Consider the following 23912-nt stretch of genomic DNA (forward strand, 5'->3'; position numbering starts at 1 on the left):
TAGAGCAGGGTAAACCAGGTCTGCGCTGTGTCTAAGCTGGGAGCCGAATGGGACTTTTATCACTTTATAAGATAGGAGGAAAGGCAGGTTCTGAGTAGAAAGAGCAATCTAGATGTAAATCCTGTCCTACCCATTCCTCTGCAATTTGGGTAACGTATTTCACTTTTCTGAACTAGAGCTGCATCATCTATAAAATGGAAAATAATATCTACTTTAGGGGATTGTCACATAGGTTAAATAGGAGTAAAACATAAAAGCAATGAGCATACTGCATGGACAGAGAAGGTGCTTGATAAATATTTGTTGAATGAAGGAAACTGACTGAAGTAGAGTGAATAGCGAGACCAGCGTTTTAAATGAGGCTTGATTATGTGACCTTGAGCATGTTACCTAACCTTGATGACACTCAGTTTCCTCACATGTGAAACAGGGAAAATCTGTCCTACCTTGCTGGCTTGTTGGGAAGATTAAATCTGAAATCCTATGCAAAGCCTGATGCAATCACTGGCACATAATCGGTGCTGAATAAATGCATTGAATGAAAGTATAAATTCATTCAACTGTGCTCAGTATACCTGTTTTAAGGAGATAGAAAACTACCTCAGTTTAGTAAATATTTACATTCACACTTAGACAAATACACACAAAAGAGGATCTTACGTTTGTTTCACATTAAATTTAAAATGGTAAGCTTCCATTATTTGGAAAGTTAACTTAGAAAAGTTCATTCTTCAATAATGTTAAAAAAATAGCATGCCCCTCTAATATACTTGTGTTATATAAAAACTAGAAACTACCTTCATATCTTCTCATTAGAAACAAAGCCATGTACACAGCTAAATCTTTGTGCAGAGTGTAGGTGACCTGTGTAACTTTTACTCCAAAGAAGTGGTACTAGACTGAGAAAACTTGAGAACCACTATTTTTAAATAACACAAGTACTACCAGCATTAATTCATTTAATTGTTTGAATGCCTTTGATGATTCACTGTGGATACTATTCCTGCTTGAATAAATGAATTTTACTTTGTATACTGTGGCTGTGACAGATGCTGGTATATGGTCTCCAGTATCTTTCCTTCTCCACCTTCTTTTAATAGATGAGACCACCCCTCCACCCTTCCTCCTCCATCCCATCTTTTAGAAACATGGTCTCCCAGCTACAGACTACATTTCCCAGCATCCCTTGAAGCTAAGTAAGTTCATGTGCTAAAGTTCTGGGCAATGGGAGAGGAGAATTGATATCTTTCATTTCTGGGTCACCTCCTTAAAGACACTTGCCCTGGACTCTCTCCTATTCCCTTCTTCTACGGGCTGTAGCACAGACGTGGTAGAAACCCAGCTTTGGTAATGCTGATGAGCACATCAGGGAATGGTGATGCAGCAGAAAGGAAGAAACCTGTGTTGTTTAATGACCTTCACCACCTGGACCAGAGGGACTGTAATGTGAGAAATACATTTCTATCTACGTAAGCCACTACATTTGGGTTTTGTTTGTTTTTAAAACATTTTTGGGAGGGAGGGTGAGAGCATCTCAACCTCTACCCCATGGAATGCAGGGTTTTACTTTGTTTTACAAGAAAAAAAAATTGTTTCAATTGTGAAAATTGCCCTTAAGACTTTATGGGACAAACAGATTTTTAAATATGAAAGTCCGAAGTGTCAGGCTGAACTTTCTGAATACTCATTATTACACCAAGGTTACTACAAGGGCTTTTCCATCACTCATTTGGTAACAGTATTTTGAGTTCTAATGGGGAATACTTGTCAATTTGGTTGGTTTTGATTATGAGTATGCTGTTGTTTGTAATGAAGTAGCGGTTTCCCATTTCTTTTACTAATCCTGCCAGTGAGTGCCGGTTGAAAAAACTAAAGACCTTTCAACTTGCCCTATCTCTATGAAGCTTAACCATAAATTAGATAAAGGAATGGGTGTCTCAAAAGAGAATATCTAAAAAAAAATGGTTCATCAAATTTTAACCTTGAAATAATAGTGTCAATTTTGTATACCATAATCACTGATTTCCATTAAAAAAATTTTGTTGACTAAAGGACAATATCGGAAATAGAATTTTATTGTATGATTCAAGATTCTAGTTTTGTATACCTTCAGTAATAGGGTATCTTGCATCAGTATTTTTATTACTAGTGTAATGAATAGCTATGAGATGGTTTATTTGTCAAAAATAAAGTTAATAAAAAGATAGTTAACATAAAAGAATTAGAGCACCACGTGATGGTGGAATATAGCATAATATAGCCAGAACGCACCCAAATTATCATACACAGCCACTTACATAACTTAACTCAATCACACATAGGACTGTCTTAGATCAACTGACTTTGGAAAGTAACTGCACTGCTGATATTTCAGTCACTATCAATAATTCTCAACTTCAGAGAAGTTAAATCTGTTTCTTCCCCTTGGCTTCCCAATAACCAGTGACAGCTGTTGTAGTGGAAAGAACCCTTGGCTAGGAATCAGGAAACTTCATTGCTAGCCCTGGCTTTCCTACTTACTAAGTGTGAATTTGAGCAGGTCATTTAACCTGTGTGCCGGGTAATTATGAAGTTCAGAAAAAGATAATCTATAAGAAGCATTTTGGAAAATAAAAATCTTTATACAAATACACAATAGTATATGTATATATATATACACACACACACACACACACATACGTATGTATGTATGTGTGTGTTATGTAAGGAAAGCATCATTAACAATATAAAGCCACCTATAAATGTGTTCATATATATACATATGAACACATATATACACGTGTGCTTATAAAGATATGCACACATCAGCTAAATTGAAAAACTTTACTATTTAGGATTTATTTCCCGGCTGCTTCTAAAGTGAGTCAAGGCAGTTATAGGTTAACACACAATGCAAAGGTGCAACGAGACGCTTTAAAACAAAACAAAGTCCATGCAGATGACACTTGAGAAGCATGTTTTAGTGGAGCCCTCCTGCTCTTCATTGATGGCTAAAAGCAAAGCAGATAAGGGGACTTTCGTTCCCTTATTAGTAATAACAGATTACTAATAGTTTATTGAACACTTGTGAACTGCCCCCCACAAATAAAAGTTGGAATCTTAATAATGACCTACATCTAATCATACAATGTCACCCATATCCCATTACTCTGTCACTGTCTCCCTGGGTGATAAAGTTAATAAGCCAACTCTGCCAGAGTTCTCTGGAAGTCACATCTGAGAGGTGTCAAGTTCCCATAGTGCAATACAAGGCACACATTAGGCTTGTACCCTAAATTCAGCAGGACTGTTATTACAACATTCTTCTGAACTTTTTTCCTTAGTGATAATCTTGAATCGTGAGATGATAAGAATAAGAATGACTAATCTTTCCTTTTCCTAGTCCCACACCACCTGTTAGTTTTAAGTGAGCTACATTCCTTTTTATATACAGGTAAATAAATTAGGAATTAATTTCATTGTGAGGTGGAGGGTTAATACAAACAACTTTGATTCATCAGCTCAGGCAATACCATTCTATTTGAAACCATCCATCAATTCCCTTTGATCTTTTTAAAAAACATGCAAAAGTAAAGCATTGCGTTTTATGGCCTTAGTCCTTAACACGAACAATGAATATATTAGACTGTATTTTTATTGGACAGATTAGTATTGATGGTCATCTAACTCAAACTGAAAATCTCAGAGTAAAATCATTAGGTTAACGCTGGAACTAGCAAAGAATGGCATTGGAGATTCTCCCCCCATGCCCCAGTCTTTTAAGAAATGATAACATATAATAAAATGGGTTAGAAATCTCTGCACAGATGGCATGGAAACAAAAAAGCAAGAGCTGGTCATTGACTATCACTTTAATACTTCGTTCTACTGGTGTGCTTGGCCTCATTGTTTAACCAAAGCATCACTCCAAAAGGGTCTACAGGCATTAAAAAATACTCACGACTGGGATATAGGTCTTTCAGAAGTTGGAATTTCTGGGTGGGATGAATTGGGAGATTGGGATTGACATATATACACTACTATGTATAAAATAGATAACTAATGAGAACCTATAGTATAGCACGGGGACCTCTACTCAATGCTCTGTGGTGACCTAAATGGGAAGGAATACGTATACGTATAACTGATTCACTTTGCTGTACAGCAGAAACCAATACAACATTGTAAAGCAGCTATACTCCAATAAAAATTAACTTAAAAAAAATATTTCCCCTACCCCCAGTCTTGTGGCTGATGCCTGAAATTCCACTATTACAGGCTCCTTTCATCACTTCAAAATATTTGATCACTGTGTAAATAAAAATGCATATTAGAGTAAAAATATTTTAAACAATTATGTATAAAAAAATAATTTGGAATTTCTTCTCCAGTCTAATATTTCTATTTTCTGACACTTACAAGAAAAAAAGTTCCTAAAGAAGAATTCTGCAGCAATGTATTCAAAGTTTGCCACCTTAGAACTGAACCATAATATGCCTTTCTTCCAAAGGAGGCGTCCAAATGCAGTCTCATTTAGTATCATGGTGTACCTGCCAAATAGGCCGCAGGGAGCGCCAGCCCCCTCTGACAAATGGAGGCCTAAGTGTCATTCCAGCCTCTCCCTATGCAGAGAAAATGAGGGGAAGCAGTGACAGCCACATATTCTACTCATTTCTTGAATGTGCATTTGTGAGCTCTCATGTCAATGACAGACTCCTTAAGCAGGTTCAGAGTAAACAAATAGAATACGTTGGGAATGCCAGTCATTGTGATTCAAAATTTAACCAGTCTCGCGGAGCAACTGCAAAGGGACAAAATGTATGCAAGTAAACACAGTCTAGTTGATCTCGGGACTCACCTGACCCCTCTTGTCCTCTTGGAGTCGTAAATACCTGCCCCGATTGGCAGGTGTCTGCTAGAACAGAGACAGTGCAGAGGGAGAGGAGCCCCAAACACTTAGTCTTTATATGCCCCCCTCTTTCTGTTCAAACATGCTCTTCACTCTGATTGGCTTCTGGTTCTCTCACTGCCCCTTGCCTTTGACGTGTTTTCCACTCAGCAACACTCAAGGTTAATTGTCTCCAACTTCCCAAAGCATCTACGCATGTCCTGGGCACACATGTGTATTTCCAGTGACCCAAAATGACAGTTAGTGGGAAGTAGCTTCTTGTAACTCCTTTTCCTGGAGACTTGTCTCTCCTTTGCACTGCTTGTCTTCTAAAACGCTAAGGGAGGTTATCTATTCTTTTCACCCACAGGTTATAAAACACAACACGGTTCTGTTTTAGAAGGATGATCAGCATGACTGGCATATCACTGCTAGAAAGAAAACTCAGGTTCCATATTTGAACCCCTAGCTCGTCTTCCAAATCAAGCACCTCCAAAAAATTATGAACCCGTTACTGCTTTTCTCTTTGTCATTCCTACTCAGATTAACAGTATTTTCCTTTCCTAATATGTTTTTCTTCTTTCATTTTTCTTCTTTACAAAGTTTTCTTTATAAAGTTTCTTCTCACAAAGTTGAAGCTATGGGTTATTTTTCTGAAAAAAGAAAAAAATCTTTATCCCTAGCTTCACACACCATACTATAGAATGAACACATGTGATTTCCAAAGAGCAATAACTGGAATAACTTGTTTGTCATTCCATCTTCATTTCTTAACTGAGAAAATGAATATTCAGGTCAAATTCTGTGGTAATGGGAATAAATTCTGTGGTAAAGGGAGTTTCCAAGTTCGTTTCTTAGAATGAAATTTTATTATACCTATTATTGAGTGAAAGCAAAAGAGAAGCTTAGGAATCATTCAGCTATGCGTTGTCTTTGCTCTTATAATGGTATTTGCTGAAAGGGCAGATATCCAATATACCATTTTTGAATTCCATCATGACCATTTCTGGTAACCAGAATGTGACAGCATGATCACCTTCATGTAATTGAATTTTACAGCTTTGGTCTTCACAGTGACTGTGAAAACATTAAAAAAAAAAATCATGTGTAATTGAATTTAACTGATTTCTGCCAAATAGATAAATATCAGCTTTCCCTCAAGTCTTTATTTCAGTGAAATTCAATTAGTAATGAGATTTAACATTTCCAACAATAAATTTATAACATACTAAATTTAATCTCTTGAAATCTTGAAACAAACTAATGCATCCCTCCCCCCCCCAATTCCTCTACATGGAGATGTATTGAATGTCCTCTCAGAATTCTCAAATGTTGAGTTATTTTTGATTCAGAACATTTCCACTGGTTGCCCTTGAGTAGACCTGCCATATTATCACATTACCTTTGGAATCTCTTTAGACTGTGACTGACATTCTCAGCAAGGCAACTAGATATGAACACCTTCTCCATCGACTTTTTTTTTAATAATAAAATGACATCTCCCTTGAGTAACTGGTCACCTTGCAAGGTCTCAATCCATTGAGTTGAGTACTGTGTTACTATTCCAATGAACTATAGGAATTTCTTTTGCTCAACTTAGAAGTAACAAGAACTTTGTTAATATCTCCCCACATATTTGAGCTGTGAAGTTCACAATATTTTCCTATAGAATTACATTCCTCAATATTTCTTGTACTTTTTTCCATCCTCCACCCCAATTGTACATATACAAGTACCACCTGCTTTTGGAAAGTTTGCTTTATGCAACTCTGCTTTTACAAAAGACCTACATTAGTACCTGTTTTCCCTAACCAGAAGAAATCCAAAGAGGATTTTCGCTTTTATGAAAAAAGGTACGTAACCGTTTCTTTGCTTTATGCCATTTCGGTTTATTAAGGTTTCATAGGAACGCTCTATTTTATGGTAGCAAGGGAAGTGTGTGTGTGTGTGTGTGTGTGTGCGCGCGCGCGTGCGCGTGCGCGTGAGTATGTGTGTGTGTGTATGCATGCGTGTTCTCATACATCTATAGTTAAAAATATAAGTTCTACATCAAGTCCCACCTATCTAACTCACAATTTAGACTTTGATAAAATAAATTTTTTTAAAAGGGGTAGAAAGGTATAAATTTCCAGTTATAAAATAAATCAGTTATAAAACTATTATAAAACCAAACTATTGGGTGTAAGATAGGCTACAAGGATGCATTGTACAACACGGGGAATATAGTCAATATTTTGTAACAATTGTAAATGGAGTGTAACCTTTTAAAATTGTTTAAAAAGTTGAACATTTTTTGAAAAGAAGAGGCATCAGTGAGATATATACTTAGAATTATTTAGAAGAATGTTGCTAAGAAAAATTCCAGAAAAAAAGTCATAGGGATGTAATGTATAGCATGGTGACTATAGTTAACAATATTGTATATTTGGAAGTTGCTAAGAGAGTAGATCTTAAAAGTCCTTACCACAAGGAAAACAATTTTTGTAATTATATATGGGGAATAACTGGTCACCTTGCAAGGTTAGATGGAGACAGATGTGGTGAGAGGTAGACTTACTGTAGTGATCATTGCTCAATATATACAAATATCAAATCATTACGTTGCACATTTGAAATGAATATAGTGTTATATATCAATTATACCTCAATAAAAATAAAGTTTTCAATAAAAAATGAAAATTTTCAATAAGCTCTTAACACTGCTCTCTGTGGATACAGGTCAGGGTATGCTATCTTTCATAATAATCTTTTTCATATGGTCTCTCTGAAAAATATCTGTGAAGTCACTTTCTCCTTGTCTTCATCTCCCCATTCCAGGTACCCAAACTAGTCTTCAGAAGTATGTTTAGCTAACAAAGACTTCAAATGTTCTGTCTACGCCCAAGATACCTTCATTTTAATCAAGAATGAGTCTTAGTGAATTTCTAAATAGGAGGTCTCCAGATACCCTTGATGGGGGTAGGGGGGGAACTGGGGTGGAAACACTGCAAGTGCTCTGAAAGGGAGAAAAAAAGAAAAGTGGCAAAATATATATAACTTGTAATTTTAAGGAGCAAAACTGTACCAACTAAAATAGTGTTTTGATACGTTATTTCTAATCTTTACCCTGCAGAGTTGGCAGTATTATTAGCCCCATGTTTACGAATAAGGAAGCTGAAGCTCCCAGTTGTTACGTGCTTTGCCCGGGGTCAGGCAGCAGTGAAGCGGAAGAGCCAGGACTCACACCAGGTCTATGGATGCTCATGCCCACTCACCTGTGCCTGCATATTTTTATTACACTGTCAGAAGGCTTTGGGGAAGGATAAGTGAGAGCTCAAAATCTCCAAGTATCAGCTCCAAGTAATGTGGAATTTGTACAGGAAGAGAGGTTGGACCAGAAAATATATATGGAAAACCTAAAAATGCCCCTCCCTCCATCTTTTTGAAACCCAAGGAAAGTATCAGAGTAAAACAGAATGAACATGGACTTAGAAGTCAGAAGGCACTGGGTCAAATTCAGTTTCTGCCAGTTATTATACTAGCTTGGGTAAAATTACTTACTTCTTTGGTGCCAAGTTCTCTCATAGAAAAAATTAATATGATAATATCTACTCCATCGGCTACAGTGAAGATTAAATGAACTAACTTACATGAAAGTCTCAAGACGAGTGCCCCACTCATAGCATGATTTTAATAAATGGTCCTTTCTAATCCTTTCGTCCATTGTTATAGTTTATTTACAACCTTTAAATAGATGCAAAGGAAGAGGCTTTTAAATCTGTAACCACATATTCTCATGAGCACTGGACCACAGGTGTACCATCACGCCTAAGAGCATGAATTCTAAATCCTAACTTCTGGTTAATATCCTGGCTCTACTCTTTAAACGTTGTGTAATCTTAGCACAGTTGTTCAACACTTCCGTGCCTCGGTTTCCTTATCTGCAAAACAGAGTTAATGATGGAACTTACCTTGTGAGATTCTGTAAGGTATGAATTTATTAATGCAAGTGAAGTGCTTATTACAGTGACTGGCATTTAGTAAGTGCTCCATAAATGCTAGCTATAATTATTAACCAAGCAAATAATAGAGTTAGAACACTAATTCTCAACCAGGGGTGATTTTGAGCCCCAGGGAACATTTGGTAATGTTGAAGATTTTTGGTTGTTACAACTCAGCAAGGAAATGGCATCTAGAGGGCAGAGGCCAGGATGCTGCTAAACATTCTAATACACACAAGACAACACCCATGACAAATAATTATCCAGTCTAAAATATCAATAGTGCCAAGGTTGAGAAATACTGAGCTGAGAAAAATCATCCCTGGTCAACAGAGATCCTGAGATATTTCCCCATGGGGCATAAGAGGCCACGAAGCAAAGATTGCTGGAAAACCAAAAATATCCCTACAGAAACTACAACCCATTTAATATCCAGTAAGCTAACACTGGAAAAAGTGAAAGTAATTATTGACTGTATGGGACTGTAACAGCATGTTAGAGTTATTTTAAAATGCTCTTTTAAAAGAGTAATATTCCTCATTAGAATCACTATTCTAAAATTCACTGAATAAGAATTCTGAGAGTGAATGAACAAGGATGCATAAGGGCTTTAGAGACCACACCATAAAAATTAATGTTGGCAAATTTATCCGGATTCCCTCTGCCAGAGGACCTTGCAAGTGAAAATGGTCTGCCAGTAATGGACACTGGGTAGGAAAGAAAGTGGGCACGCATTTTCATGCTCCTTACTTATATTTTCACCCTCCTCATCCTCACCCAGATACTTTGTGGGTGATGGGATTAAAGAAAGCTAAATGTGAAGGACTCAGAGCATCTCTTTTCTCACAGTCTCAACATCTCAGGTGAATTTAGCAGGATCTCTAGCTGGGAGAATTCCTTATCAATCCTCTCTGCGTGTTTCTCTACTTCTCCTCCAGCCTGAGTTGAAGAGGGTATGTTGGCAACTTGAACCAGAAACCAGTAAGCCCAGGGGATGGCTTTTCCTTACCAAAAACAAAAAATAGGCTTCAAAGTCTGAGGAAGAAAATAGGGAGCTCTCCATGAGGAACACACCCTTGGTGCTGACCTTCATTATTTGGGACTTAATGGTTGGTACTCAGGTTACTGGAAAGTTACAGTGAGGTCTCTTTTCCTTCTTCAGTCATTAGCAGGGAGGTATTGCTCAAACACAGAGCACTGTTCCAGTGAACACAAGACACATGAAGAGGTATGACTCCTTTCTCATGCTTGCAAGTGAGATCCACCAGAGAAGGTCATGTGTGTCTAGGATGGACTTAATGATGTCTGCCATATGTCAAGGGAGGACTCTTTGTAGTAGCCTGATTACAGTGGGTTGAATAATGGTGCCCAAATATATCAGGTCCTAATCCCTGGAACCTGTAAATATTACCTTATTTGGAAAAAGGGTCTTTGCAGATGTGATCCTTTGCAGGATCTTCAGGTGGGAAGTTTATCTTGGATTATCTGAATGGGCCTTAAATGTAATCATGAGTGTCATTTTTTTCCCTTAAGTATATTGATTTACAATATTATATTAGTTTTAGGTGTACAACGTAGTGGTTCACTATTTTTATAGATTATACTGCATGTAAAGTTATTATAAACAATAGCTCTATTTCCCTGTGCTGCACAATATATCCTTGTTGCTTATCCATTTTATACATAGTAGTTTGTATCTCTTAATCCCCTAACCCCATCTTGCCCCTCCCCTCCTCCCTCTCCCCACTGGTAACCACTAGTTTGTTCTCTGTATCTGTGAGTCTGTTTCTCTTCTGTTTTGTTTTACACCTTTGTTTTACTTTTTGGATTCCACATATAAGTGACAACAGAGTATCTGTCTTTTTCTTTTTCTGCCTGACTTATTTCACTAAGACTAATACTCCCTAGGTCTATCCACATTGTTGCAAATGGCAGAATTTCATTCTTTTTTATGGCTGAATAATATTCCATTATATATCTATCTCACATCTTCTTTATCCATTCATTTGTTGATGGATACTTATGTTGGTTCCATATCTTGGCTATTGTAAATAATGCTGTTATGAACATTGAGGTGAATATATCTTTTCAAACTAGCGTTTTCATTTCCATAGATGAGTGTTCTTATAAAAGAAAGGCAGAGAAGGATCTGATACACTGGGAAGAGGAGAAGGTCATGTGACCATGAGACAGAGATTGGAAGGATGTGGCCACAAGCCAAGGAATGCTGGCAGCCTCCAGAACTTGGAAGGGTCAAGGAATGGATTCTCCCTTTGAGCCTCTGAAGCAAGTGCAGCCCTTGATTACTGTCCAGTGAAAAGGATTTTGGACTTCTGGCTTCAAGAACTGTGAGACAATACATTTCTGTTGTTTTAAGCCACTGGTTTGTGGTAATTCGTTTCAGCAACAACAGGAAACGAATATACTCGTCATGACTGTGGATTCTCTTCTCACAGACCTCTATTAGCCTAACCTAAGGGAAACAGGAGGTGGAAGAAAAAGAAAAATTAAGAAACAGAATGCAAGCAAGAGATAAAGGAAGAGGAGGAGGAGGAGAAGAAAGAAGAATCAGGAAAAAAGTGGAGGAGAAATAACTCACTGAATGGTACAGGTCATGTGTGAATCATATTGGGGAGAAGTTCACATAGCCCCTAAAGTCCACTTCTATCAGTGTGGTGGGTATTAAGCCTATGCCCAGGCCTGGGTCAGAAGAGGAATTTGTCTTTAAAACTTCTTATGATTCATCCAATAGTTGTAATGTAGCTTACTGAATTTTTTCTCATCGAGGTCACCAATGACCTCCTTTTGGTTAAAAAGCAGTAACCCCCTAGTCATCAAGTTCTTTAACCTGACATGCCAACACTATATATCCTTCAAGATCCTGCTCATAACCCACCTCCTCTACAAAACCTCCCTTGACCTGTGTTATTTTTCTGAATTCCTATTACACTCACAGGAAGTATGTCTGTTATTATTTCTGCCCCTATAAAAAGAGGCCAGAACTGCTTACTGCTAAACATCCCAAAATGTATAAAACGCCCCCTACAGCAAAGAATTATATTTTTATCCCCCTTCAGCAATTTTCACAGGGCTGGTCTGTAAGAGTCCTGTGGTGACTGACTATCGCTACTTTGAGTCCAGCAATACAGATAGTCTCATCTCTTTCATTTCTACCTATTTATTGTATTGATGATCGATACATATGGTGATCAATATTAGAATTATGTCCCTGTGGCATGCTAGGTCTAAATCATAAAAAAATACATTGACAAAATTCACTGTCTTGCTGGTTAAGAAAATCTACTCATATATTTCAGAAAGTTTTCCAACTAGAAGAGTTGAGGCCAGAAAGCATTTCTCATTCATCCTAATTTAACCCCGAAATGCAATTAATGGCAACCCCTCAAGTCTTTAATATTCAAAGCATCTGAAGATTTACTTTATTATCAGAAGAGTTACAGGTTTGTCCTAAAATACACCTGCTTTCTGGTATTTATTTCCCAATATGTGGCAAGTCTCATATAATGGAAACTTATTTTTTAATTGATATATGCTCCTGGCTTAGCATTTCCAAAAGGAAAGTTTTCATTCTGGGGCCTATTTATACTTTTAGTATTGCTCATTTGCATCCAGTGTAACTGAAATTGAAGCTCAGTTCAGGAAACTATCCCACGGTAAGTGATCAGATAATTGCCCACATGCAAACCATTATGCACACACATGGCTAAAGAATCTAGTCAAGGATATACAACTGTTTGTGAGCAGTCCTCGTGATTTCACTTTTTTATTTTTTAAGCATAAAAATACCAAAGGCACATTGTGGCATTCCCATCACATAAAAGCAGTGAATATAAACCACATCATACAATTAAGAATCACAAACACACAGAGAATGGTAATAAATTAAGTAAAACAACTGAACTAATTAACATACTTCCAAAACAGAAAACCAAGACTTAAAACATTATATACCTTAGTGAAATAACAGCTGCTCTTATTACAAACCATATATTCCATTAGTGTGGTATTTTGTAATTTATTGCCTTTCCCACCTTGGAAAAATTATGTTACAGTTATAAGGCCATATTAACATTTTTGGCCTTCTATAAGTAACAGCTTTTGAAACTGGACATGCAGCTATCCATTAAGTCAGTTGCCTGAAAAAAAGCTTTCTTTCTTTTTTTTTTTTTTTAGCTCTTTCAGAATGCTCCAAAAGAATGATTCAGAGAAATCATAAAAAGATTAATTCATAATAATGAAATGATGAACTTCATAAAATATAAACGCCCTTCCCACCTAATGTGTTATCTATGTATCTAAAGCATGATGCAGTCACAACATCCACATTTACCAGATTTCTATTCTGATGACCTTAGTTAGTCTGGAATAATGATGAGGATCAAAAGGCCCACACACCCTGGAAAGCTTAGAGGGTTTTAGGTAGGGAAAACGGTTCTTGACTAGGCTGGTATTACTAGGTTCCTTTTTTCAACTTTCCAAAGAGAATCCTACAGGTTGTACTCTGTTTTCCTGTTTGCTCATGATAAAATGCTTAGTATTCTATTACCACTTTCTGACACTCAAACTTCACTCTGCCCCTGAAAAAGGAAAATCATTTTCTTCAACCAGGGCCTTCTTCCTTGCATTAATATTAATATCCCATGAGAATATTAGCTCTGGAGGAAAGAATGTGGTGGCAAAATTCCATATTTTCTCATGAAATTCACTCCCAACTTCCACTCACACATTAATAGGACGGTCAGGAGAAAAGCTCGCCATTCCCCCCGGCCTCTCTTCACACTTCCCCTCGGCTTCTTCTGACACCCACTCTGTTTTTATTTTTCTTTCCTACTGAACCAGAAGCCACTTTTATTAGTAGAGGCTCTTCTTTAGGCAGAGTATATTTTGTATTTATTAGAGCAAACAAGGATTTAAGTTTAAAAAAATTGGTTGGCACTGGCTAGAGCATAGAGACAGAAAATGGAGTCTGCTCAGTCCCCTAGGCTCTAACCCCACCTGACGGCTCTTTCTCCCCTCTCTTGGGCTGCGGGAAGGATGTATCAAAACCTAATGTATTATCAAGCCTTAGTTATATTTAAGCAAGGTCAGTGGAGTTGACAGCTGTTGCCTCTCTTTTTTTTTCCTAGAAATGCTATTTAAAAGACTTTCTGGAAAAAAAGAAACCCCTTAATGCCATTAATTCTTCTGCATTTTAAACATCTGAATTTTGCATTTTAAAATAAAAATCATTAAAGTGGCTTTTTGCAAATGTGGCCGAGTGACAAAATACATGCATTCAAATGTGGGCTCCATACTTATGAATGTATGATTTTGAATAAGTTATTCAACCTCTCTGTGTCTCAATTTCCTCATGTGAGATATATTTCTGAATGAAAATGATAAATACCAACCTCATAGGCTTTTGAGTTAAACTATGGAAAGTATTTCAGCATAGAGTTGGCACTCAAGAAATATTTGATGAATTTATACAATCTAACAGAATAAATATGCTAATTATAGAATCCAAATACTTTCACCTCTGATTGTTGTATAGTTTGAGTGATCTGTTGCTGTTTAGTAAAAGGAGACAAGAATCTGAGCTCACTGGAGAATTTTACAGATTAAGGGGATCAGGTCTAGATGTTAAAGAACAGTTAGAAACTTTTATGGAGAACCAATGTGTGCCATGTTCTGAGCCTGGCACTTTTCGTGAGCCATTACACGTAAGTCTCTAAACAGTTCTTCTGAAGGAGACACAATTAGTTCCACTGAGCAGATGAGATAAATGAGCTCAGAAATGTTAACTACCCCAAATCACACTTACCCCAGCTAGTAAGTCAGTGGTAGAGGTAGGATTCTAATCCTACACCATTTTAAAACCAAATATAACATGGAAAAAGGAGGAAGGCAGACTGTGCAAGTAAAATGATTTTATGAAAATGTCATTATTGAAGAGATCACTGACAAGGTTTGTTTATAATCCAAATATGGTTTGGTATCTGTCAGAATTAGCTTCAAGGTAGAGATTCAGCCTACACACTGTTCAGTTTTAATCCAGTGAAGAATGAATGCCATTGTGTTTTTCAACAGCAGACTCACAGACCATCAGAGATAGAAAGAGACCCAGAAGACCATTTAGTCCAACCTCCTCCGTTAACACCTAAGAGACACAAGAGGTGCAATGGCCGGCCCAATGTCATACAGGTGATTAGTGGTTGAAGTAGCCAGGATTCTTCTGGACCCAACGCTCCTCCCCGTGCAGCATGCAGGATAGCCAACTGGGACACCATGGTTTTAAATCCATCCATTTAGATGCATGTAAATTCTAGTTCATTTTAAATACCCCAACTCCTACTTTAGCACTTAAACCTAAAAAGAATATTAGAGTGATTCTTAAAATTATTTCGGAAGATATAATAAATAATGAGAATATTCTCTAGTGAAAATAAGCTTCTATGATCTAGAATCTTCTTTTTAAAAACTGACTAAAATTCTGGGATTGTTGTATTTTATCAAACAAGAACAGGGCTTCCCTGGTGGTGCAGTCGTTGAGAATCTGCCTGCCAGTGCAAGGGACATGGGTTCAAGCCCTGGTCTGGGAAGATCCCACATGCTGCAGAGCAACTAGGCCCGTGAGCCACAACTACTGAGCCTGCGCGTCTGGAGCCTGAGCTCCGCAACAAGAGAGGCCGCGACAGTGAGAGGCCCGCGCACCACGACGAAGAGCGGCCCCAGCTCGCCGCAACTAGAGAAAGCCCTCGCACAGAAACGAAGACCCAACACAGCCAAAAATAAATAAATAAATTTATTTTTTAAAAAAAACAAAAAAACCCACAAGAACAAAAATTAAATATTGTCTGGGTAGAAGAGCCCTTTAACGGAAAGTATTGCTCTTTATACAGAGAGGAATTAAAAAGATCTTTAACTTTTTGTTGCTGTTGCTGTACTGCATTCATTCACCAAATGTTTACTGAACATCAAAGGGCTGTGACAGCAGGAGTTCTACTTCGCTTGCATATTTCACAGCACTCATTACAGTGCTGGGCTTTTGGTAGTCACTGATTAATGGGCGGTACCTTATCCTATGTTCAGTATATTAAATGACTTCAGGACAAAAGTCATTGAGGTTATGAGAGCTACTATTTATATCCTCCTACAGAGGTGAAGGAAGGACACAGCTCTTGACTATTCCAATGCTTGTGTTGCCCCAAACCATGCAGCATGATATGCACTTTCTTAGTTATATCTTCAGTAATGTAAAGTCCAACGTTTTACATGTGCATGTACTGTCTCTTAGGCTGACAACCATCAGGCTATGTGATGGTAGCCATACTGAAAAAAACTGCACTATCTAATTATGTCATAGTACACAGTTCTATCATAGGGCCAAGCTTTGTTAATGCAGGTTATAAAAGACAGATGAAAAGCACATTATCCATTGCTTCAGCAATAGTGCATTATTACAAACATAAGAAGAAAGCTAAAAATGCCAGATCTTGGGAAGATCAAACTTTTGACCTAAACTTCAAAATATGCAAAACATTACTTTGGTAGAAAGGGTTTTGGATTGCAATAGCAATGTGGAGAGAAAGGAAGTACTAAAGGTAAAGACAAAGAAGGATGGAAGTACACAATTCTAAGTGATTTTTATGGCAGACACTTAGCCAGGTCAGCAAATAAACTGTTAACTGACAAGCAGTTGTCATATGAACTAACTGAGTTTCTCAAGCCAAACATCCTGAAATAAAGGAATGCTGGTGGGCTGAATAAGCAACGAAACCACAATTAGCCACAGATTCGCTGGATATGGGCAGGTCTCTATAAGGCCTAGCAAAGATTTACCTGCCTTATTGTGAAAAGGGTGAAGCATCTTCCTGCAGATGATACTGAAAAGTCAACAATCATGGAGCAATTGATCTTATTTCATCACATGGGTCTCTCCACTTTCCCTAAAGTACCGTACAGCAAAATTAACTTGGGATTTAAAGGACTGACGTTACAATCTCAAGGATTTTGTTCTACATTATCCGTCCAGTGGAAAAGTTCTGGCAAACTATGTGATGATGATAGGAATCTCTACAAAAATCCACAAATATCATGGCAACACACACTCAGGCCTCAGTTATACACTTATAGAAACACAAGAGATGGTGCATGCAATGATAACACAGATACTTAACGGATATCCATTATGGAAAATTCAGCACATTTCATGCTCAGTAAATTAGTTATTAATATTGGTGACGTAAGGGTGTTATCTGATTGGTGTGATTTTCCTGCCATCATGGCACTGAAGGCATAATTTAAACCGTTAAGTGGAAATTCCAAGAACACTATGATTTGAATTCTCATGAATACAATCAGGCAACTGGTTTGTTAAGTGATGAAAGACTCTGCAAATCTGGCTATCAAGATCAGTTAATAAACACCATTTGCTCACTGTAGTAGGGAAAGATGGTTGACAGCGTAGGTGTGGTTAGTTCAGTTATCAAATGTATTCGGAAGACTGAAAATATGCCATGCACTGTGCTAGATAAAACACTATGCCTTTATTTAAAGAGCTTACTGTCTAGTGAAGCATCTTGTAATTTAGAAATATAGTAATTATATTTAGAGCATATATACATAAATCATCAATTAAAGATGCTTTCTAGGTACCATTGATTGCATTCAGCAATTTTCTACATAGATTTCAAAGATTCTGATTCTCAATACAATGATTGAAAGAGTTAAGAATCTCTGTCCAATCTATGATGATATCAAAACTATAATAAAAACCTAACTCTTGGTTCCTATTACACACATTTTTCTATATGCCAGACCTTTGGCTCATAATTATAAAAATGCACTACAAATATTAAACTGGTGATGATTTACTTTGGTCTGACCTTCCCAAGTCCTACCTGGATTTCAAATATTAATAAATGTCTCTTCACACAAGTTATGGGTAACTTGGGAATTAGCTCCCATGATGCTACCAGCAAAAGGTAAGTAATTCTGTTGGTAACAGTATTACTTTTGTAAAATTGATCAAACATTTGTATAAAGTTATGGTGTTGAGACCAGTACCAAAATAAATATGGATCTTAGTCTGGTGTTTGTCACTTCGATGAGCATATATCATATTAGGAAAGTTTGTAGGTTTCAAATGTGTTGTCTGCACATGTGGAAGGACAAAGAAGATTCCTTACACATCCATGCTTTCAATATATAACACCCGAGTTACAAGACACCAGATGATTTTAAGTTTTTCTTCTTTAGATGCCTACTTTGTTTCCAGTTCACTTATAATCACTCTCTGAGAGGAGCAATAAACACTAAATATTTAAGGATAATGAAAATTTAGCCTGAACATCTACTTGCATGAACATCACATGGGAAAGTTTTTTCTTTAGCTGCTCTGTGGTACCAGTGTCTGTGACCGTACATCCCACTGAGAAATATAGAGTCCCAAAGGGCAAAATTAAGGGTAGAGAACATCTGACCTCAATCATGGGCGTCAGGATAAGAAATGCATAACACATGGTCACAACTCAAAAGCAGTGATCTCGAGGTTACTGCAGAGGATGGCAGCTGTTCAGTTGGACATCTGGATCTCTGTGGCTCCAGAAATGGATTGTTCTCACATGAGATCTGTCTATGAGAAGCTCAGCCTGTCTTCAGTAACAATTCTAACAATTTGAATGAAAGCTTCATGTAGTGCCCAACAAATAATAAATTTTCACATATACACAATATCCTTGTTTCTGGAAAGTAAATGTTGCCCAGAAGCAAAATATTAGAATTAGAAGGATCACTTTGGGGTTGTATGGCTGTGTCCAAACTGATCCTTCACCTTTAGTGTTTACACTCAAAAGATTATTAAGGGTAATGTAAGGGTTTTTACGTACTGTTCTCCTGTATTATTTGACACTATCTGAATATATATAACTTTTTGCTTACTTTTCAAAAGTTCAGTTTCATTCTCTTTTCTAAGAGCAATAATCAGCAAAAGGGGCATGAAAGGTTAGCACATGCAAGTCTAGTTTAGTATGCAAGTCTAGTTGTATCAATTTCAAACTGTGTATAACTATTCTAATTGGTAAGCAGGAATTAAGAAGTATGATCATATTTAAACATACATGTCCAGCTAATCAACTTTATCAGTGCACTAAGCGAAGAAATTATACTTAAATTCTTTACAATTACAAGGTTAAGATTGGTAATACGTACAGAAGACCTTTTTTTTGCCAATTAAACAAGACATAATAGATTCACACTAATTAATAACGATGTAGAAATGGATAGACGATTGAATTAATGGAAATGATGCTTTCTTGGGTGGAAGGTCACTAGTCCTGAGTAACTTATGAACCTAAGTATGTGGTTGGCACAGGTCCCCATTCAACAGTGGGAAGATTTTCCAAGGCATATAGCAGCAGGTGTAATAAAATGCATCTGTATATTCAGTCTGTTTTTATAAAAAATTATCTATATAACCACTTGGTACAAATTTCAAACCATAAAATAACTGAAGACACTTTAAACACAGTTGAGGGGTTATGCTATTTGCTCAACTTACTTGGTTTTGTTATTTATGCAAGACCTGTACATTTCAGTACTTTTCTTGCTGCAGTTGGCTAGCTGGAGGTGGGGGTCTCCTTAGCAAAGACTCTGAAGGGGCCTGTCACAGTGTAGTTGCTCCAGAAACAAGCACTCTTCCAAAAAATACACTTTCTTTGATGTATGGCATAGTGTAATACTTAAATCAAGTGTTCAGAAACTGAAAGAAGTTCCTGAAAAGATTTAGTTAAGATACATTAGAATTGGAAAATTCTGAATAGCTTTTGACTTAGTCCATTCCTAAGTAAATAAGGGGAAGAGGAAGCAACTTAATTTCAAACAGTTCAAATTATCAGTGATACATAATGGAGGGTACAAGATGTAAGGTAAAAGGCCAAGACAAATTATATATGGCCATTAATTATCAGAGGACAACGAGATGGAATGACATAATAAATCCCTGATCTCAGTTGTAGACAGTGAGGAAAAGTTGGAAGAGACTTAAATGTTCAACAGTCACTAAATCAAAATCTTTCTTAAGGTGACAGTGTCAGAGGCTGGAAATGTTACTCTGAAACACAGTGGATGCCTGTGAGCCACTGGCACAGACGGGAAAAACTGAAATCCCACGTGAAATGATCATGCAGAACTAATGCCCCAAATCGGATTGCTCCCAAGTTCCTTGGAGGGAAGGAAACAGGATAAAAATTCAGCCCTGACAAAGTTCACACCCTTTTGATAATCAGATACTAGCTTGCACTTCAAACCAGAGAGAAGAGCTACACCTGTAGGTCCTGATTTAACTGGATGCCTTCATAACAATCTTGGTGAATGGTGGAAGGGTTCTGGTTAATAGAAGCCTGCTAGGAGAAGCAGGTGGAGAAGTGACCTCTAATAGTATATCACGCATCTTTGGAAGCTGCTTTATGTCCTTAACCTGGGTGACCCTCAGGCCTGGAGTCATAGTTTGGATACCTGGGAGAATATATATTATTAGAAACCAAATAACCCTTGCACAACACCTGGAAAAGAATCTTTTTTTTTTTTTGGTTTTGGGATAGAGACTAAAACTCAGAGAAGGCTATAATCAAATGAACCTTTAAGGCATGGCTCTTGAACTCCAGCATTCACCAGAATCACCTAGAAGACTTGTTAGAGCACAGATTGCTGGCCCCATCCCCAGGGTTTCTGAATCCCTAGGTCTGGAGATGGTCGGAGAACCTGTAGTTCTAACAAGCTCTCAGGAGCTGTTGGGGTGCTGGTACTGCAGGTCTGGGGACCACACTTTGAAAACCAGTGCTTTAAGGAATACCGAATAAAAGGATATGTATCTTCCTCACAGAAAACTATGATTTGCCCTCAATGGAATCTAATCAGAAGGTTTACATGCAGTTAAAATTAAAAAATGAGCAATGACCACTACCGTTAATTTGGAACAGTCAAACTAACCTCACAAAAGCCTTCTCCAATGGAAAAAGTAGGAAACTCTTTCCACGGTACACACTGGCTTTACTGGCTGTGGTCTCAGTCAAAGCACAGAATGAACCTTGGCCAGCAGCATGAGGTCTCTCAAGCTTGCAGCTGTTAGGAGGAGGCTGCTCTGCCAGTGACTCTGGGCAGGAAGTTCCTCATTAGAACTGATGCTTCTCTTTTATTCAGCTCAGAGGGAAAAGAAGAAAAAGAGGCAAGAGCCTCTAGGCTTCTCCAAACTTCTTTTAACTATCTGACCTCCCCAAAGCCACCATGTTAGATGGTGGCTTTGCTGCCATGGCTGCTTGACTTGTGGTAACTGGCAGCTCAAGGTTCAGGGTGATGCTAAGCCATAAATCACACCTATATCTTCACTCATGGTGGGCTTACTGACAGCATAAATAAAATGAAAATCCAAAATGACAGACAGGAACCTCCATACTGTTCTCCACAGTGGCTGTATCAATTTACATTCCCACCAACAGTGTAAGAGGGTTCCCTTTTCTCCACACCCTCTCCAGCATTTATTGTTTCTAGATTTTTTGATGATGGCCATTCTGACTGGTGTGAGATGATATCTCATTGTAGTTTTGATTTGCATTTCTCTAATGATTAGTGATGTTGAGCATTCTTTCATGTGTTTGTTGGCACTCTGTATATCTTCTTTGGAGAAATGTCTATTTAGGTCTTCTGCCCATTTTTGGATTGGGTTGTTTGTTCTTAAGCTGCATGAGCTGCTTATAAATTTTGGAGATTAATCCTTTGTCAGTTGCTTCATTTGCAAATATTTTCTCCCATTCTGAGGGTTGTCTTTTGGTCTTCTTTATGGTTTCCTTTGCTGCGCAAAAGATTTTAAGTTTCATTAGGTCCCATTTGTTTACTTTTGTTTTTATTTCCATTTCTCTAGGAGGTGGGTCAAAAAGGACCTTGCTGTGATTTATGTCATAGAGTGTTCTGCCTATGTTTTCCTCTAAGAGTTCCTTAAAAAGCTACAAATAGAACTACCATATGACCCAGCAATCCCACTACTGGGCATATACCCTGAGAAAACCATAATTCAAAAAGAGTCATGTACCAAAATGTTCATTGCAGCTCTATTTACAATAGCCCGGAGATGGAAACAACCTAAGTGTCCATCATCGGATGAATGGATAAAGAAGATGTGGCACATATATACAATGGAATATTACTCAGCCATAAAAAGAGACGAAATTGAGCTATTTGTAATGAGGTGGATAGACCTAGAGTCTGTCATACAGAGTGAAGTAAGTCAGAAAGAGAAAGACAAATACCGTATGCTAACACATATATATGGAATTTAAGAAAAAAAAATGTCATGAAAAACCTAGGGGTGAAACAGGAATAAAGACACAGACTTACTAGAGAATGGATTTGAGGCTATGGGGAGGGGGAAGGGTAAACGGTGACAAAGCAATAAAGAGGCATGGACATGTCTACACTACCAAACGTAAGGTAGATAGCTAGTGGGAAGCAGCCGCATAGCACGGGGAGATCAGCTCGGTGCTTTGTGACCGCCTGGAGGGGTGGGATAGGGAGGGTGGGAGGGAGGGTGACGCAAGCGGGAAGAGATATGGGAACATATGTATATATATAACTGATTCATTTTGTTGTGAAGCTGAAACTAACATACCATTGTAAAGCAATTATACTCCAATAAAGATGTTTAAAAGAATAAAAACAAAACAAAACAAAACAAAATGACAGACAAGCACAGGGCACTGAGACCGAAAAATATCTGAAATAAGGCCACTTTGCACCTGATCCAAACTGCCAGCAAGCAGTCCATAAAGAACATTAAGCAATAGTGTAACTTTCATCAGAAATAGGACTTCATAGCGCACATCAAGTTCAACGGGACTTCTCACAATGCTGCTTTCCAGGACCCTGCGTCAGATAAAGAATGGAGCGCTCCCGCGGTTTTTTCTTTCAAGTAAACAGTTTAAAATGTATGTTGTTGATGACAACACAGCTTCCGTGTTCATATCCTTTTACGGAACGCCTGCCATTCTTCATTCCCTTATTCCACCAAGGGCTCAGCAATAACGGGCAAACAAAATCTAAACTAGCATTACCACTACCCTAGGGATACCACTGAATGAGAGTTACGCAGTATGATCTGATAATAGCTGGCTTCAAGAGCTGAAAAGGAAAACAATGTCTTGTAAAGGGGATATACTAGACATTTAGATTTTAAATCCTATGTGCAACATGACACACAGTTTGGGAATTGCTCTTTTGGCTTTAAGGTAAAAAAAAAGTGATAGAAATAGGCTATGATATATGAAATACATTTAAATACTGCTTTAAAATATAGCTGTGCATCATCACACAAGGATGAAGAGAAACAACCTTGTTTTACCGAGAGAAGCCTTTCGTACCTGGTTAACAGACCAGCCCACATCATTAGAAAAAAAGTAAGCGTTTCATGTGTTAATCTCACTAGCTCTTTATGGTGCCATTATCCTGATGTCTTGCAAGGCATGCACAGGACAAGCGAGCATGACTCCAGTCCACAGGCTTGCCCAAGTCAAGGACATACAGCTCCTTCCAAAGGTCCTTGAGGAAATGACTACGGATCCCGGGGAAAGAAATGCGAGACAGTGGGAGGGAAAAATATTTCCAATTGAAATATAGCATGTCAAGAACAAAGAGAGGCTGCCTCATGTGTCAAAGAATATAACGTGGATTTAGCCTTTCTTTAAAGTTTGATAACTTTTTATGGGACACTGTGAATAAAACTGATTTTTTTAGTAAAAAAAAAAAGAATAGAGAGGTGCACTATAATGAAGTACAAATTTTCACACTACTGGCCAAGTTTTTTTCTTTTAAAAGCCAGTTGAACTCTCCGTGGCTTCAAATGATTCAGAAATCCACCTGACTCGAAATTGAAACATTTGTAAAGAAAAACAAAAGGAAACTAATTTGATGGAAAACCTGATACTTAAAACATTAGACGTGTCCTGTTGTCACAGGAAAAGCCCATAAACAATCCCCAGGAAATAAAAATAGAATCCGGGTAATAAAGTCTAACC

General features: G+C 37.7%; 2 long non-coding RNA genes across 2 annotated transcripts in view; one reads left to right on the forward strand and one right to left on the reverse strand.

Moving 5' to 3' along the window:
• The window catches only part of LOC125963395 (uncharacterized), a 68288-nt gene extending 61523 nt beyond the window's left edge, over positions 1-6765 (reverse strand). Inside the window, exon 1 of the long non-coding RNA XR_007475313.1 lies at positions 4838-6765. This is a non-coding gene — a long non-coding RNA (uncharacterized LOC125963395). The remainder of the gene's footprint in view (positions 1-4837) is intronic.
• LOC125963397 (uncharacterized) lies at positions 1101-14104 on the forward strand. Its single transcript, XR_007475315.1, has 2 exons — positions 1101-1196; positions 10962-14104. It is a non-coding gene; the product is annotated as an uncharacterized LOC125963397 (long non-coding RNA).
• The last annotated feature ends 9808 nt before the right edge of the window (positions 14105-23912 follow it).

Source organism: Orcinus orca, chromosome 2 (genome assembly GCF_937001465.1).
Source record: "Orcinus orca chromosome 2, mOrcOrc1.1, whole genome shotgun sequence".
NCBI classification, from domain to species: domain Eukaryota; kingdom Metazoa; phylum Chordata; class Mammalia; order Artiodactyla; family Delphinidae; genus Orcinus; species Orcinus orca.